Source organism: Felis catus, chromosome A2 (genome assembly GCF_018350175.1).
Source record: "Felis catus isolate Fca126 chromosome A2, F.catus_Fca126_mat1.0, whole genome shotgun sequence".
NCBI lineage: Eukaryota > Metazoa > Chordata > Mammalia > Carnivora > Felidae > Felis > Felis catus.
In genome coordinates, this window is record NC_058369.1 from 23,175,451 (window position 1) to 23,190,454 (window position 15,004).

General features: G+C 40.9%; 1 protein-coding gene across 3 annotated transcripts in view; it reads left to right on the forward strand.

Annotated features, from left to right (window-relative positions):
• Positions 1–15,004, forward strand: part of CACNA2D3 (calcium voltage-gated channel auxiliary subunit alpha2delta 3) — an 897,621-nt gene that overhangs the window by 624,011 nt on the left and 258,606 nt on the right. The gene's annotated exons all lie outside the window — the stretch shown is intronic.

Below are 15,004 nucleotides of genomic sequence, written 5' to 3' on the forward strand. Positions count from 1 at the left end.
TATAATAATAGCATAGCAGAATTACCCAAAACCATTTGCAAGTGTACATTCAATAGTCATTCATAGCAAAAATAGTCCATTTTTCAAGCTGCATATTCATTCAGGTAGGTTCTATCTATAGGAACGAAACATCGGTTGTTCACTGCATGATTCATCACTGTAGACTGAGACCTTCAATACTTAAAGGCAAAAATACTCTTTGGGCAATTCCAAATGTGGCTGTTTACGTGTGTTAACTTTTCCATACATCGGTACCTGCTTCCCTTCATTTTGTGCTACTTTCACACCACTTTGGAGTTTGCCAGAGACAGTTTCTTGAAGGTTTCCAAAGTGCTCTGTCTTGCCCGGCACTATATTAGTTAATATCCGTCTGAGAATTCTGAGCAGGCATAAGCATTTTTCTCAAAACCATAGTTAAAGAAAACCACATCTCTAATCCTGTTTGGAACAGCAATTGATGCATTCAGGGCTGCACAGTATGGCAAAACGATCCCTGTTTAATAGCCCGACTGCATATTTTGTTTCCTGTTAGGAATAGCTTAACTTGCCTTCTTGAACAAACACAGCAGGGTTCAAGATCTGTTGTTCTAGGCCTGCTGTGATATTCTGTGCTGCTTAACTTGTATGAGGACTCAGGAGTGCATAAATTAGCTTCTTAAATGGAGGTCGATTTTTGGGTTTTCTTTCAGGATGGAACTGGTTTATTAATATCCCCCTCTGAGTGTCAATGGGATCCTGAATCCATTTGCATTTTCTTTGTGTCCTTGTTTATATTCTATTTAGGAGGGATAAATGGAAGCATTCATTTCTGCCAAGTTTTTCTTCCCCTTTTACTTCTTTCCCTTCTTCCTCTCATTTGTCTCGTTCTTTAGGTACAAACTTGTGCAAGTAGAATCTGGCCTGTTCTTATCTCTGTGTAATCAGATTTCAGCAATCGGGGGCATCATTTATCATTCTTCGCCTCATTTAACTTCTGTACTTTGAAATGTTGAATTAACTGTCATTGAAAATAGAAAATTGAAAGTTTGCAAGGCTGCTGTTTTCATAGATCTGTAGGTCTAGTGATTTTAGTGTTTCATTATAGTTATATAACCGGCAAAATCCATGCAAATGAAGTGCAAAACTGAGAGGTGGTAACAGTTTACGGTTGGTTCTGGTTTATGACTCATTTGCTTTTACCTTTACTTGCTTTGTGTGTAAATTATTATATCTTGTTTTGATAACCCTATTTTCCCCCCTTATCATTTACTGTTTTAGAGGAACATGTACAGGCATCTTTTATATGTATTCCCAAGCTGGGGCTGGCAAGATTGACAACGCTGAGTCTGAAAGATGTAGCACGGTGGGCTACCACTCACATTGGTAGATCCATTCTGTGACTAAGGAAAGGGAAGGAGAAACCACAGTAAGTCTTGCCACTTCCCGTATCCAGTGTGATGGAACTCTGTGGAGATCAGAGTCACAGCATATTGCTGAACCAGAAGGGTGATCACAGAACCCAGTAGTTTGTTCCCCACTGTAGTTCTGTGTGGGTTTATCTGTGGCAGTCCAGACCAGCTGAGGAAGGAGATGTACTCTGCCAGTTTCATACCCATGGGAGTCTTGGCCAACCACTCTCCCGTGGTCCTCTCCAACTCTGTGTTTGCGACTATAAATACAGGAATCCAAGATGCTCAGATTCAAAGTGCATGGCTTCCCAATGGTTGGGATGGCCAGCAGAGCAGCATACAAGAGCTCCTCCAATTGAAGTCCCATGTGGGCCAATGGGGGACCATGGGGTCCCCCATTCAGAAGCAAGGGGCTTATTTGCATTTCTTGTTTTAAAAAGCTAATTGGCTCATTTTAAACAACCTCATAATGTGTTTAGTTATGTATCTGGAAAAAATATTCAGGTTTCATCCCATGTTCATGTATATTAGAACTTTCATGGGAAAGTTATAGTTTATAATGAGGATAAAAGCAAGGTAAGAACCAGAATTCAGTATGAAAAAATAGTTTTTTTAGTTTTTAACTTTTACACTGTTAGGCATAAAAATTGGTTAGAAACAAAAAAGCAAAACAGAACAAAAAACCTCCAAGAATACATTGCTAGTACATATAAAGAACTTTCACACTTGCAGGCTTGGACCCAGTAATCCTCTTCTGTAGAAAGAATCTAACCTAAATTAGTCAGTGACTTGCAATTTTATCTATATTGAGGCAAAGAAGAGCCAAAATACCCAGCAATAGGAAAGTGGTGACAAAAGTTACCAAGGTTCCAAAGGATAGGTAGCCATTATAAAATTGTGCTCAAAGTGAAATTTAACAATGTAAGAAACAAATTAATTTTAAAATCAGAATATAACATTTTATGTACATTATGCTGTGTGTGTGTGTGTGTGTGTGTGTGTGTATATGTGTGTGTGTGTGTGTAAACATACAGATGTACAAAACATCCTTGGAAGGGTGCCTGGGTGGTTCAGTCAGTTAAGTGTCTGACTTCAGCTCAGGTCATGATCTCATGGTTTGTGAGTTTGAGTCCCGTGTCGGGCTCTGTGCTGACAGCTCAGAACCTGGAGCCTGCTTCAGATTCTGTGTCTCCATCTCTCTCTCTGCCCCTCCCCTGCTCTCTCTCTCTCTCTCTCTCTCTCTCTCTCTCTGTGTCAAAAATAAATAAACATTAACAAAATAAAAAAAAACATAATTGGAAAGTAATGCATAGGCATGTCTAATAGGGGATATTCTCTCTTGGGAGAAGAACAAGTATTTATTTTGCCTTATTCTTGATACATTTCTGAACTTTTCAAACTCTGTGCAGTGAGCATGTATTTTTATAAGTAATTAGCTATATTTATAATAACAGTGAACTAAATGCATTACTCATAAATACATTAAATGGACGAATAAGGCTTAGCCTAATAATTGTTTGGTAAACCTAACTCACTCCAGAAACATATAAAAAACTGGGAAATCCAAACTCGGTTTTAAAAACACACATACAATTACATTGATTCTTGGTACAAACAGCTCTAAACAGAAGACGGACAGTTTATCAATGATGTGTTGTCTTACATGGGACAATCTAAAAAGTGCCTTTGTTTATCAAAAACCTTCATTTTCTAACAGAAAGAAGTCATTTTTGATCTTTAGTCAAAGGCCCAGTCCATATCAGATACTTAGAGCAACACTGATCTGAGTCTGGGCAATCCAAGGAAATGCAGGTGCATGGTTGAACCCTGGGGGTTACCTACCCTCTACAAACCTCATTTGGAGGTGTTGCCTGTTCTACTCATGCTTCAGTCAGGGCTGATTCAAAGGAAAGACTCCCTTGGCTTTCAAAAGCGAAAAATGGAGCAGGTAAAGGTAACTTCTGCCCCGGTTGCTATTTGGAGAGTGCTGTTACTGCACAGTGCAGGCCTTAGTGGTGTGTGTGCATGACAGAATGGGGCCATTGCACGCTTATGGCAGAGGGAAGAGAGCCCAATTGTCCAAAGACCAGCTTCAGTGTCAGCTGAAGATGGAGGGGAGGCCCAGCCCTGTCAGTTCTGCCTGGGAACCTTGGGACCAGGACACCATCATCCTGAGCCTTGGTTTTCTCCTTGTCATGATGGGGTGAAAACATCCCCTTTGCAGGACTCTCCTGAGAAGCACATGAACGGTGCTTGCCAGGGGTATCCACGCTGACTACCCAACCAGAGGGCGGGCTGGCCATGGCAGAAGCAATACTATCCATTATGCTAGTAGTATACGTTGTTTAAGAGAGACAAATTTGACAAATAAAGCAGAAATGGCTTTGAAACCCCGATGTAATCTGATGTTCTAAAAACGAGCAAAAAAGTAGATATTTTTGTAAAGCCAAGAACCAAGAGATGATTCAAAAATCCCTACTATCTCAATGTTTTCTAGCCCCAGACTTCATGTTTAGTGTCTTAGGAATTCAAATTCTTCTTTAAAAAAATTATCATGTATTTAAGGTATGTGAATGTTTTCTACTATTTATTTAAATCAAGCACAACTATAAAATAGGGCTGTCTTGAGATGCGGGTGGAAAAATACAAACTCTACTGACAGCATTGCTAAGATGAAACAGCCTTTTCTTTTGAAAATTGAAGAAACATCTGAGTAAAAACAATGTAATTTAAAAAATTGTTTTCATTAGAGTTGTTCTCACCTCCTCAAGTATAGACACTCTTTTTCCTTCTACATAGAAAGGAAGGCAGATGATTGAGAAGAGCTATTTAAAAAAGCCAATGAAGTGGGCTATGGTGGCATTAATGTCACCATAACTGACATTATGCTTCCTCTTCAAGAGAGGATATCACAGGACACCTGATGTTCTGATTTCCTTGCTTCTAGATGCCATTCCACAGGGCATACTTATTGACCCAAAGGTGATAATGAGCTCAAAGAATTGCTGTTGTGAGGTCTCCTCTGTACTTACTGGTAGATTTAGGACAACTGTATCTATCACTTGACACACTAGATGTGTTTCTTGAAAGCAGCATATGAATGTACACTTTATAGGTCAAGGCCCTGGAAGAGAGAGTATCATTTAGGGGGCAGCTTCATGGAATACCTGAATGAAGGAAAGAATCAGCAGCCCAGAGAGTATGGACTAGATCAGAAAATCATTTATTTTCTGGTTGTGTTACTATGTTTCCATTAGTTCTGTAGGAAAGAGGAAGTGAGAGAGAAGGCCCAGTAAAGAACACCATTGCAACACAGGGTTAATGAAAGTCAATACAATTCAATTATTCATCTGGAAACCAAATCTATGTCAAAATGTAAATCTAAGCCAAGTCTATATGAAATCAATGCCAAGCCACTGATGCTAACTTTCCTTGGTGGGTCCTCACAGGTAAGGATTTCCTGTGTGGCAGGTGTGGTACAAAAATGCCCTGTATCACTCAAGAGAAAAGACACACACACACATACACACTATACACTCATAGGCATAGCCTTCACTTTCTTTACTTTTTAGGGGCATAATGTTTTGATACCAACCATTACAATTTTTGCCTGCGGAATTTATCTACCTGTATTGTTTCTGCCCATAAAAATTGATTTTAATTTTAATTTTAATTTTAATGAAACAACTGTCTTTTCAGTTTGTCTTTCTAAACTGAGTCACTTAGTTGGTCTGGTCATAGTTCAACTGCCTGATCCCTTTTCCACATTATTGGCCGGTCAGACCCCAGATTAGTGGATGTATATTCATTACAAACCCAAATGTAGCCCGGTTCCCTGAGAACTGCAGGGATGGCTCTATGCGAGCTTTCAGACAACTCATGCCAAAGGAGTCGACTGAAATGCCCTCTGGGGTAAACTGGAGCAGTTGTGCAATCCTGCACAGCAACACGACTAGCAAGTTCACAAACAGAAAGTTAGATGTTTATCCCTTCAAATTAACTGGAAGGATTTTGGAAAACCCAACCTAGTTTCATAAAGTAGAAAAATGTCAGGCAAAGGACTAATGCCATGGTATGGATTTTCTTTTTCCAGAAATGACTCACAGAATTGAACCACTTGCTGAATCATGAACCCTTGTGCTTGGATTGGCCCCATCCATGTTTGCCCAGGCCTGGGACGCAATAGATCATTTGGAGGCTGGGTGCTTCTGAAGCATCTGTCTCCTTCTTCCCCAGCCCCTTCCTCCTGACAGTTTCCTTCCCAGTATGCTTCCTTCCTAACCTCCTTCAATGTTTACAATTACAATAACCGCCATCCCCAACAGCGTTCTGAGGCATTTTGTTTAGCTCTGAAAGTCGTGATGTTCTGTCATGGGACAAAGGAGTAATGTTTTTCTATTGTGCTTATGCAATTGAAATGGAGAGATGGATGGAGTTCTAATTTAGTAGAGCAGTGGCTGAATTCTGAAGAAGCTAATGAACTTCTCTCTCCCCTAGCCAAGAATGGTCCTTAGGAGAGCATTTGTTGGATGTGCCAGGCACTGTACTGGGTGCTTTAAATCTATAATTGCACTTATTCCTCCCAAGAACTATGGAGGGTATTCCTGCTTTAGTGATGATTAGTGTGGTTGCCTCTTTTATCGCACTCCAGTCTCCTTACGGCAAAACACAACCTTTGTCCTTTACAGAAAGGAAGTGGAGGGCACAGTGATTGGGACAGGGCCTCTAGCATCACCTGGGCCACAGCCTGAATCCCCATCCTGTTGCTCTCTGTGAACTGGTGCAAGGTACTTTGTGCCTTTATTTCTTCAGCTACAAAATGGGCATGGACACTTTGCAAGGTCTATGTCAGGGTTAAATTTAAGGCTATGTAAATATAAAAACATTTAAAGCAATGTTTGGTAATAGCAATCTGTGCTTGGCTATAGATATTGATGGATGGATGGATGAATGGATGGATGGATGGATGGTTGGATGGAAGGATGTATAAATAAAAATGACTCCATAAGTTTAGGTAACCTGCTCTGGGATTTAATTCCAGGTGCATCTATAGCTCATTACTCCTCTCTGTGCTGCTTTCCAAGGAAGTCATAGTGTTCAACTAAGCTGTTACCAAAAAAAAAAGAAAACAAAAAAATATTTTCTTTTATCTCTGTGGCATTGGCTGGACATCACGAACATTCCGTCCCTACCAGTAGCAGCAGCAGCATGTAAGCAGCAGCTTCTCAGAACCTTCTCATAGTCTGTCACCACACTAGCACAGGCACAGTGCACAAGGATACTGAGCGAAGGAGCCATGAGCGAGCAGTGGCCACAGAATATAAAAGGACTGTCTTGTCCACATTCTGGTACCAATTCTCTGTGACTTCTTTTCCCCCTTGGACCTCGCTTATAAAATAAATAAAAGGGCAGGGTTGAAATAAATTCATTCTGGGATCATGTATGGAGCGCTTCTTATATACCATATCTGTGCTGAATGCTGTGGATAAAAAGAGGAATCATTCCCAACTTCTGCCCTTGGAGTTTACAAGCTCTACCGAATTTTCAGTTTTTCTTCTAGCTACAGTGTTCAGTAACTGCTGTATTAACAGTTTGCACAAATTTGGTCCTAGATGGTATCTTAGGTTGTAGAATAAATATGATTATCTTTGTAGTGAAGTTTGAGAACATCTGGTTCCCATTTCCACTTCGTTAGGGAGGGTTTTATGGAGGAAGCGACGTTTCAGGGGGTCTTTAAACAAGAGGAAGGTTTTATCCCAGGGGCCCAAAGCTCCAAGAGTTGACTGTATTTTCAGGCATCTATTTGGGAGGTGTCTAAACCACGTTTGTGAAAATATAAATGCTCAGCTATGGGGGGGCGGGGTCAGATATGTGTCAAAGCTTATCATGAATATTAGCCAAAACCCAGTGCCCTATGGTAATATTTATTGTCATTATTCTGGAGCATTCTTGAAATAAACGTGTTGTACCCTAATAAACAAAGCGGTTTCATAAAATAGCTTTCAGATACGTTGATGTGTAATATTCTCTTGCCCATGGGTTTACTTATATATGTGTCCCTGGCCAAAGACCACATCTTCCCTCTGTTTAGATATTTACTCATAAAACATATTCCTTGCTTAATTCCATATCTCAGAAATGTTGGGAAAAGAAGAAACAACATAAAAATTTTCCCAAATAATAACAACTTTATTAGAAGACCATTATTTTGAGATTATCATACAGATGTTCCATCATTATCCAGCACTATCTCTCACAAAGTTGTCTTCAGGTTGTTAAAACAAGAAAGAGAGGACAAACAAATTCAACAATTGAGTTCATACAAGATGCAAAGTTTAAAGAGGGAAATCTGTTGACTTTTGTATTGAGACAACTTAAAGTGCAATAAATCTCATAAGAACTCAGGGTCTCCAAATCTCAGATGCAAGGAATAATGATTCAGTAAGAAGCAGAAATGTCTCGGCTAAAAGGAAAATGTCATTGGTGGAGCATTCTTGAGGACTGAGTGACTGCACTTTACCAAGACAATCGAATGCAAAGCGAGGGGAAATGTGACTTGGAAGATTGACTTATTTCTTTTTATTTTCCACTGCTACTTTTTTAATGCCTTATGTTATTTAGGATTCAGGCATCTTACAAAAATGTTGAAAGATGCCAGTGCAAAATGAGAATCTAAACAATGATTGGTGTTCTTAAAATTGTCTAGATTTTGGGGCGCCTGGGTGGCGCAGTCAGTTAAGCGTCCGACTTCAGCCAGGTCACGATCTCGCGGTCCGGGAGTTCGAGCCCCGCGTCGGGCTCTGGGCTGATGATGGCTCAGAGCCTGGAGCCTGTTTCCGATTCTGTGTCTCCCTCTCTCTCTCTGCCCCTCCCCCATTCATGCTCTGTCTCTCTCTGTCCCAAAAATAAATAAACGTTGAAAAAAAAATTGTCTAGATTTTAAAAAGGAAGCAGTTCATAAGCATAGTATCATAAAAGGCAGACAGTTCATATCACTTACATTGAAAGAACCATTCCTTCAATTAAAAATAGTAATGCCTGCTTTTTGTAAACCTTTTACTATATATAAAGAACATCTAAAATACTTATAATCAAGCATAATATGTTTAACCCAGAATATAAAAACTTTATTCTCATAGGATTTTCATGTCAGAGTGTTACCATGGTTTGTTTAATGGAGTATTTTGATCTTTATAAAAAAGATTTGTTTGAATATGATTATTACTATTGTTACTATTATTTTAAGGCACTAATGTTCATTGCAAACATGCTGTTGAGTGATTTTATTTATAAAATGCTTTATGTATATGAAAATTCATGGGAATGTTCCTTTTATTAAAATTTTCAACCATACAAAGAAGATATTTACAGAAAAAAAGATCAAAGATACATAGGTACAGCAAGGTGATTTAGAAATCTTGGCTTTATCACAGAAACAAGCTATTCTTTCTCTCTCTTCTCATTTCAAAATGGCATTTTAGATTATTGAGCAATTGTAGTTTTAAATATGTATACATGTGTAAAGCCTCTCATTTAAAACTGGTCACTATTGAAACAGCCAGTAAATTTAATGACTATCACTAACAGCTGTGGAAATCTAAATAAGAGTAACATTCACGGAGTCAGATGATGTTAACATCAGCCAAACAGGTAATGCTGATACTGTGCACCCTTTTCAGGCATAATATGCACCAATAGGGTTTAGTTTTCATGTTTCAGTGGGTTTCACTCATTCTTCCTCTGTAAAGTGTCTGCATCTCCAGCAGGAGGTGTGTATCCAGGACAGTAGTTAAGACCCATCATTGAGTGTGGCTCATACTAGATTTTTTCCCCCAATCTTAGTTCAATATTAGAGATAAGGGATGCTGGGATGAGGGAAGGAATGGGAGAATTGGGGGAGGGGCCATAGGCAGGCATTGAAAGGGTAGGTATAGAGGACTTTTTGGTCTTGGAATAAAAAGGAAGGCCCAAGGATTTGTTTCTGTGGAGGGTCTCTACATGGCCACATATTCTGCTCACACATCCTTTTCTGGATCTGCGTTTCCCCGATTTCCTCCCTGGTGCTCTCACTAATTTGTACAAAGTGTTTTTCTGGTGGTTTTCTACTATCTACCCTCCCCTTGCTATGGAGTGTAAAAACTGAGGACATAGCTGCCGTCTGTTCCCATCTTGTTCCCATTGCCACCCATCATGTGCTACTGAAAGAGTGGCCCTTGGGGATTCCTAGGTCATTGGTAAACTTAAGCTCATGGAGAGAGGAGAGAGAAGACCTCCCCCTTCCTTCACTCCCTTGGCACATTATCAGATCCTATACACCTTAAAGAATCAATAGTTTGTCTTTTAAAATGTTTCATCTTCTATTTAAAGATGTACAAAGCTTTGTTTTTCCACCTTGGTACTATTTTTTTCCCTGTCAAGGTGGAGGTTATTAACAGAACCATGAGTTGAGACAGGCTATCTTTGCTTCCACTGGGTGGGGAACTAAGTGACATTGCCTGCCTTTTAAATACATTTTTATTGAAAGACTACACTCTGGAAATGGCTCATCTCCCAGGACGTTGTGCCTGTAATTCACCCTGACTGCCACTAGATGGTGGCAGTGTCCCTTCATGGAGTGCAAGTTGGTGTTCATCCCAGGTGTTGGAAGGAAGACACAGCAGAAATGCAGCTGTGTACTCACAAATTATGTACACATATATAAAATGTCTATTATTAGGGTATACGTTTATATCAGGTACTCCATTAACATAGTCAATATGTTGATTGGCTTTAATGAAAAAGAAAAACACAAACATAAGAAGGGCAAAGTATAGAAGAAATATAGTCTTTGAGAAGAGTTGGTGAGTTGGCCTTTGTTCTTGGCTTAGAGCCATTCTTTTCCTGAGCTGAGCTCCCCATTTCTGCATCACCTTCTGTTTGAGCCCAAGCCTCCAGGGCTGAGCAGCTATGTTAGGAGGCTGTGCTTGAAAACCACCTGGCAGCCCATTTGAGGACTGCCCTTCACTTGTTCAAATGCCTTATATGGCCCAATGTCCAGGTCTCCTCCTTCCTCTAGGGCTTGGCACTCACCCTCAGGGATCTCTAGCTGCAGGGGACTCAGAGTCCTGCCACTGATCCTGGCAAGCTTCCTGTGAGTGGAGACATAAAGAAGACAGCATAACAGGTGTCTTTCAAATGGATGCCCAGACATTCCTGGAGCCACAACTTGTCCCAATGGAAAGGGCCCTGCCAGGGCCCGGCAGTGCCTGCAACCTGCCTCCCTTCCTGTCCACTTTCTCAGTGGGTTCTTGCAACTCTGTCAAAGCAGACTCTGGTTCTGCAACTTCTCACGCAGGCTCTTTTCTCAAAGCAGGCAAACGTCTATTTGTTATGAAAGTTTTACACAAAATCCCAATGACAATAGTTTTTATACCATCATAAAGAGTCATCATTTCCCCAGATGGCTACCCATTACTGCCTATTGCCATTCAGTATTTGGGTACTTTAGGGATACCTACATTTCCTCCCTTGTGGAAAGGACACACAGCCACTCATCATATTGGGACTATCGTTCCTTTGGCCATTTCGGCCTCTGCAGTGTCTCCCTGTATGGGTTGTACAAGGTGCTTGGGACCACTTCACTGAGTATCTGTAGCTACCTAGGTTTTTCTCTAGTCAATATTGGCACTTGTGCAAGTCAGGATTCTTCTGTTATTAGAGTTACAAATCCAATCCATACTCACTTGGGCAAAAACAAAACATTGCCCCAGGGACCCCAGTAATGGAAAATAGCATGAATGGGGTTGAGCTTAGGGATGAAGGCATCCAGGGACTGGTTCCCTCTCTCCTTGTCCCTCTTCCTTGCTCCCTCTCCCTCTCTGCCTCTCCTTCTCCCCCATCACACACACACACACACACACACACACACACACACACACCTCTCCTCCTGTCTCTAGGTTGACTTTATTTCTTTATTTTCTCAGTCCCTTCTCTATGGGGAAAGGACATGGTTGTCAGTCTTACATTCCTATAACTATCCACGAAGGGAAGTAGAGAGTTTCTCCTATTAGCTCCATGTTGGAGGAAAAAAAAAAAACCAGGTGGCCTGGGCGGTGTGTGTGTGTGTGTGTGTGTGTGTGTGTGTGTGTGTGTGTGTTGTGTGTGTGTAGTATCGTGGTTGGCTCAGCCTCGGTTCCATGCCCAGTGGCATGTAGGATGGGAGACATTAGTTGCCAAGAGAACCTTGTTGATGAAAGGGATGTAGAGGACTTCTCTAAAGAAAGGGAGTAGTATTTGAGGGGAGAAAAAGAAAAAAAAAAGTACTGGGCAGTTTTGAAAAATGTCTCCCCCTTCATTTTTCCACTGATACATATTCTTACAAAGCATCTGGATGAAACTGCTATGTAGCAGAGATTTGTGCCTGGTTTTGTTAAACTGAATTTCAGGAAGCATTCTGAATCTGTCACATAAACCCTGACAGACATCAGTAAATGCTGGACATTTTTACTTCAGTCCAGGCTAGTCCTGAAGAAGATAGCTTCTCTGCTCACGCAATGAGACCCAGTGTGGCCACCTCAGCCAGCTCTTCTCCCACTGTCCCATTGCTTTTCTGTCTCTTCTGGAAGACTTAGGGTCCCTGGAGAGTAAGACCTCTATCTCATGCCTAGGTATCTTCCAGCACATGGCATGGAACTTGGCCCATAAGCCAATGCTCAAGGAATGTTTATCAAGGGAATCAATGAGTAGACCAGCAGCGACAGCAATAGACCAGAACTCTGGTGGTTATTCTATCTGGGGCCACACCCAAGACTTGTCTGCACTGCCAGCTAGTGCCACTGGTAGGAAACTAATCAAGCATTAGTCGTAGAAGACTGGCATCACTACATGTACCTCACACATGAATCCAAATGCATATTCATACGAGCCCACATGTATGATTAACTTGGGAAGCTGACAGGAAGCAGTCAATCTGTTGAGCAAGTTTGTGTTTTATAAACCAGATGTTCGGTATTATTATTCATCATTTCCTTTGATACCAGAACGGTCCCCATTATGTAGCATAGGAAATGAAGGATATGGAATAATATACACTTATTATACAACAGAGCACCAAAACCAAGCATTTCAGAGGCCTGTTCAAAGCCTGGGCAAATGTAATTGAATGGGAGTTCATTTTAGGATTCCCACTTGGACTTGAGTTAATGGGATTTTTCCCAGATGGACCATGGTGACCTCTCTCTCCCGTTCCTACCCTTTGGAAAATGAATGTTGACTCTACATCTGCATTTTTCTTGGAAGCCATGTGTATGAATCATAAGCAGCTCTTGCCTCAGCAGCCACTACAGGTTACGGGGCCACAGAAAAGCAAGGACCCCCTAGTGTGTGGGGACAGAGGGTGTCTGGCTGTGGCTGGCTGCATAACTCCTGCTTGGTGGTCTGGACAAAAAGCGTTTGCCAATGGCTGCTATTTCCTATGGCAGGACTATAGAATACCTTTCAATCATAAAGTGCTCACAGCACAAATTAACTTTCTTCTCCATGACAGTTTAAGATTCGCAGACCCCAGATCTGTGGAGACTGGAGAGATGGAGCTGGTGGGTGCAGAGGAACATCTTAGTGTCATGCATGTGATATTTTCAGGCCCCGCCAGCCTTTGTGGCCACACTGGTGACCTATATACATCAAGTAGACTACAGTTTAGGGTTCTGGCTAAGCCAGTCCAAATCTGGGCCATAACTACACCGGGGAGAGAGTACATATGCTCACAGATAGTGGCTAGACTGAGATCACTGCATTTCCTTTGTTTGCCAGGGTTTGGTTAAAAAATGAATGGTTTTTCACATGCAACATTATGGGGATTTTTTTTAAGGTAATGACAGGCCGTCATTACTTTTAGAATTAGCCTCTGAGTGACGCTGATACTGTATTCTGACTTAATATTTTGAAGTTAGTTTCCCACGATCTTGTATTTGTGCCAGAACAATTACCAGTGATTTATAACTGATTTTTACTGGTTGCAGGAAAAAGCTTCATTTCTCATTATTGTCAGTGGTGTGTTTTGATTTCATCCATGATACATGTTGGCATCATTTGAAATTTTGATTTGAATTGCAAAGTGGAAGTGGCCCAGGGTTATGGATCAGCTCAAATCAGTTTTCTGTATAGCATTAAGGATTAATCAAGGAGGAGGAATATGGGAGATCTCTGATTCTAAGAGAGATGTTTATAGTGTGTTGGTTCTGCCTTTGAAAATGGCCTTCCATACCCCCAGTGGTGGCCATAGATACTTTAAGTATTTTTAGCAAGATGTTGGAACCATGTTTTCACAAACTGTCATTACCATCTCATGGTCAATATTATTTAGTTAATAATATTATGATATAGTAGTAAGTTTGTTTTCTTATTCTCACACCCAAATTAGGCTGCCCCAAATAATAGATTACATGATTACCATGTGTATCAGTCAGGGGTTTCCAGAGAAATAGAACCATAGGAGATAGATAGATAGATAGATAGATAGATAGATAGATAGATAGATAGTTATTTTTTCTATATGTAGGATATATATCATCTGTATGGGGGGGGGAGAGATTTATTGTAAGGAATTTCCTTGCACAATAGTGGGGGCTGGCATATCTGAAATCTGTAGGATGGTTGGCAGGCTGGAGATTCTGGCAGGAGGGGCTGGGGCAGTCTTGCATCCGAAGGTAGTAGGCAAGCAGAATTCTTCCTTACATGAGGGACTTGTTTTTTCTCCTAAGATCTTGACCTGATGGATGAGACATACCCACAGGATGAAGGGTAATCTGCTTTATCAGAGTTTGCTTAATCGCATCTAAAAAATGTATTCATGGCAACATTTAGACTGGTGTTTGACCAAAATAATGGGCACTGTGGACTAGCCAAGTTGACACATAAAATTAACCATCACACCAGGAATTCCTAGTCCTTGAGCGAACATGAGATTCTTGCCTCATCTCGCAATGGAGGAATACAGGTCCCACCTTGGAGATGTAAACCCAGAACATGGCCCCATATGTCTCTGTTAGGAGCTCTTCTCTACTCCTACAGGCTTCTCTTTGGCTATCATGAGTATTGATGGTAAAAAGGATTGCCCTATAATAATGCTCCTTGAATTTTCATGTGGATACCAATTATCAAAATAAGGATTCAGATTCAGAGGGTCTGGAGTGGGGCTCAGGATTATTCATTTCTAAGACACTAATTCTGCTGATATTCTGTGAACCACACTGCAAATACTGAGACCCTATAGCTCAAGGAATCTATTGGAAGAACAAGACTGGTGGAAGATGGACTGAGTTTAATGACCTTTTCTCCAAAGGCCAGCCAGTCCATGGAGACCTCAGTCCATGGGAACCCCTAGATTTTAGAATCTTCTCCATAAATGCCTCTTCCCAAGAAGATTGAGGGAATAATACCTGATTTTTCTATGGAACTAAGCTGTGGAGAAGTACACATCAGAAAGCACCGTAAACTGAAGATAGTGGATTCTCGTTCACAGATTGCTTCATTTGAGGCTAGAATGGACTGCGAAACCAGAAGGGATCTTTCTCCCACCAGACTTTTCCATCCTAATTTTGGTCCCTGTCAGAAGTGTCACATGCCTTGATCTCACT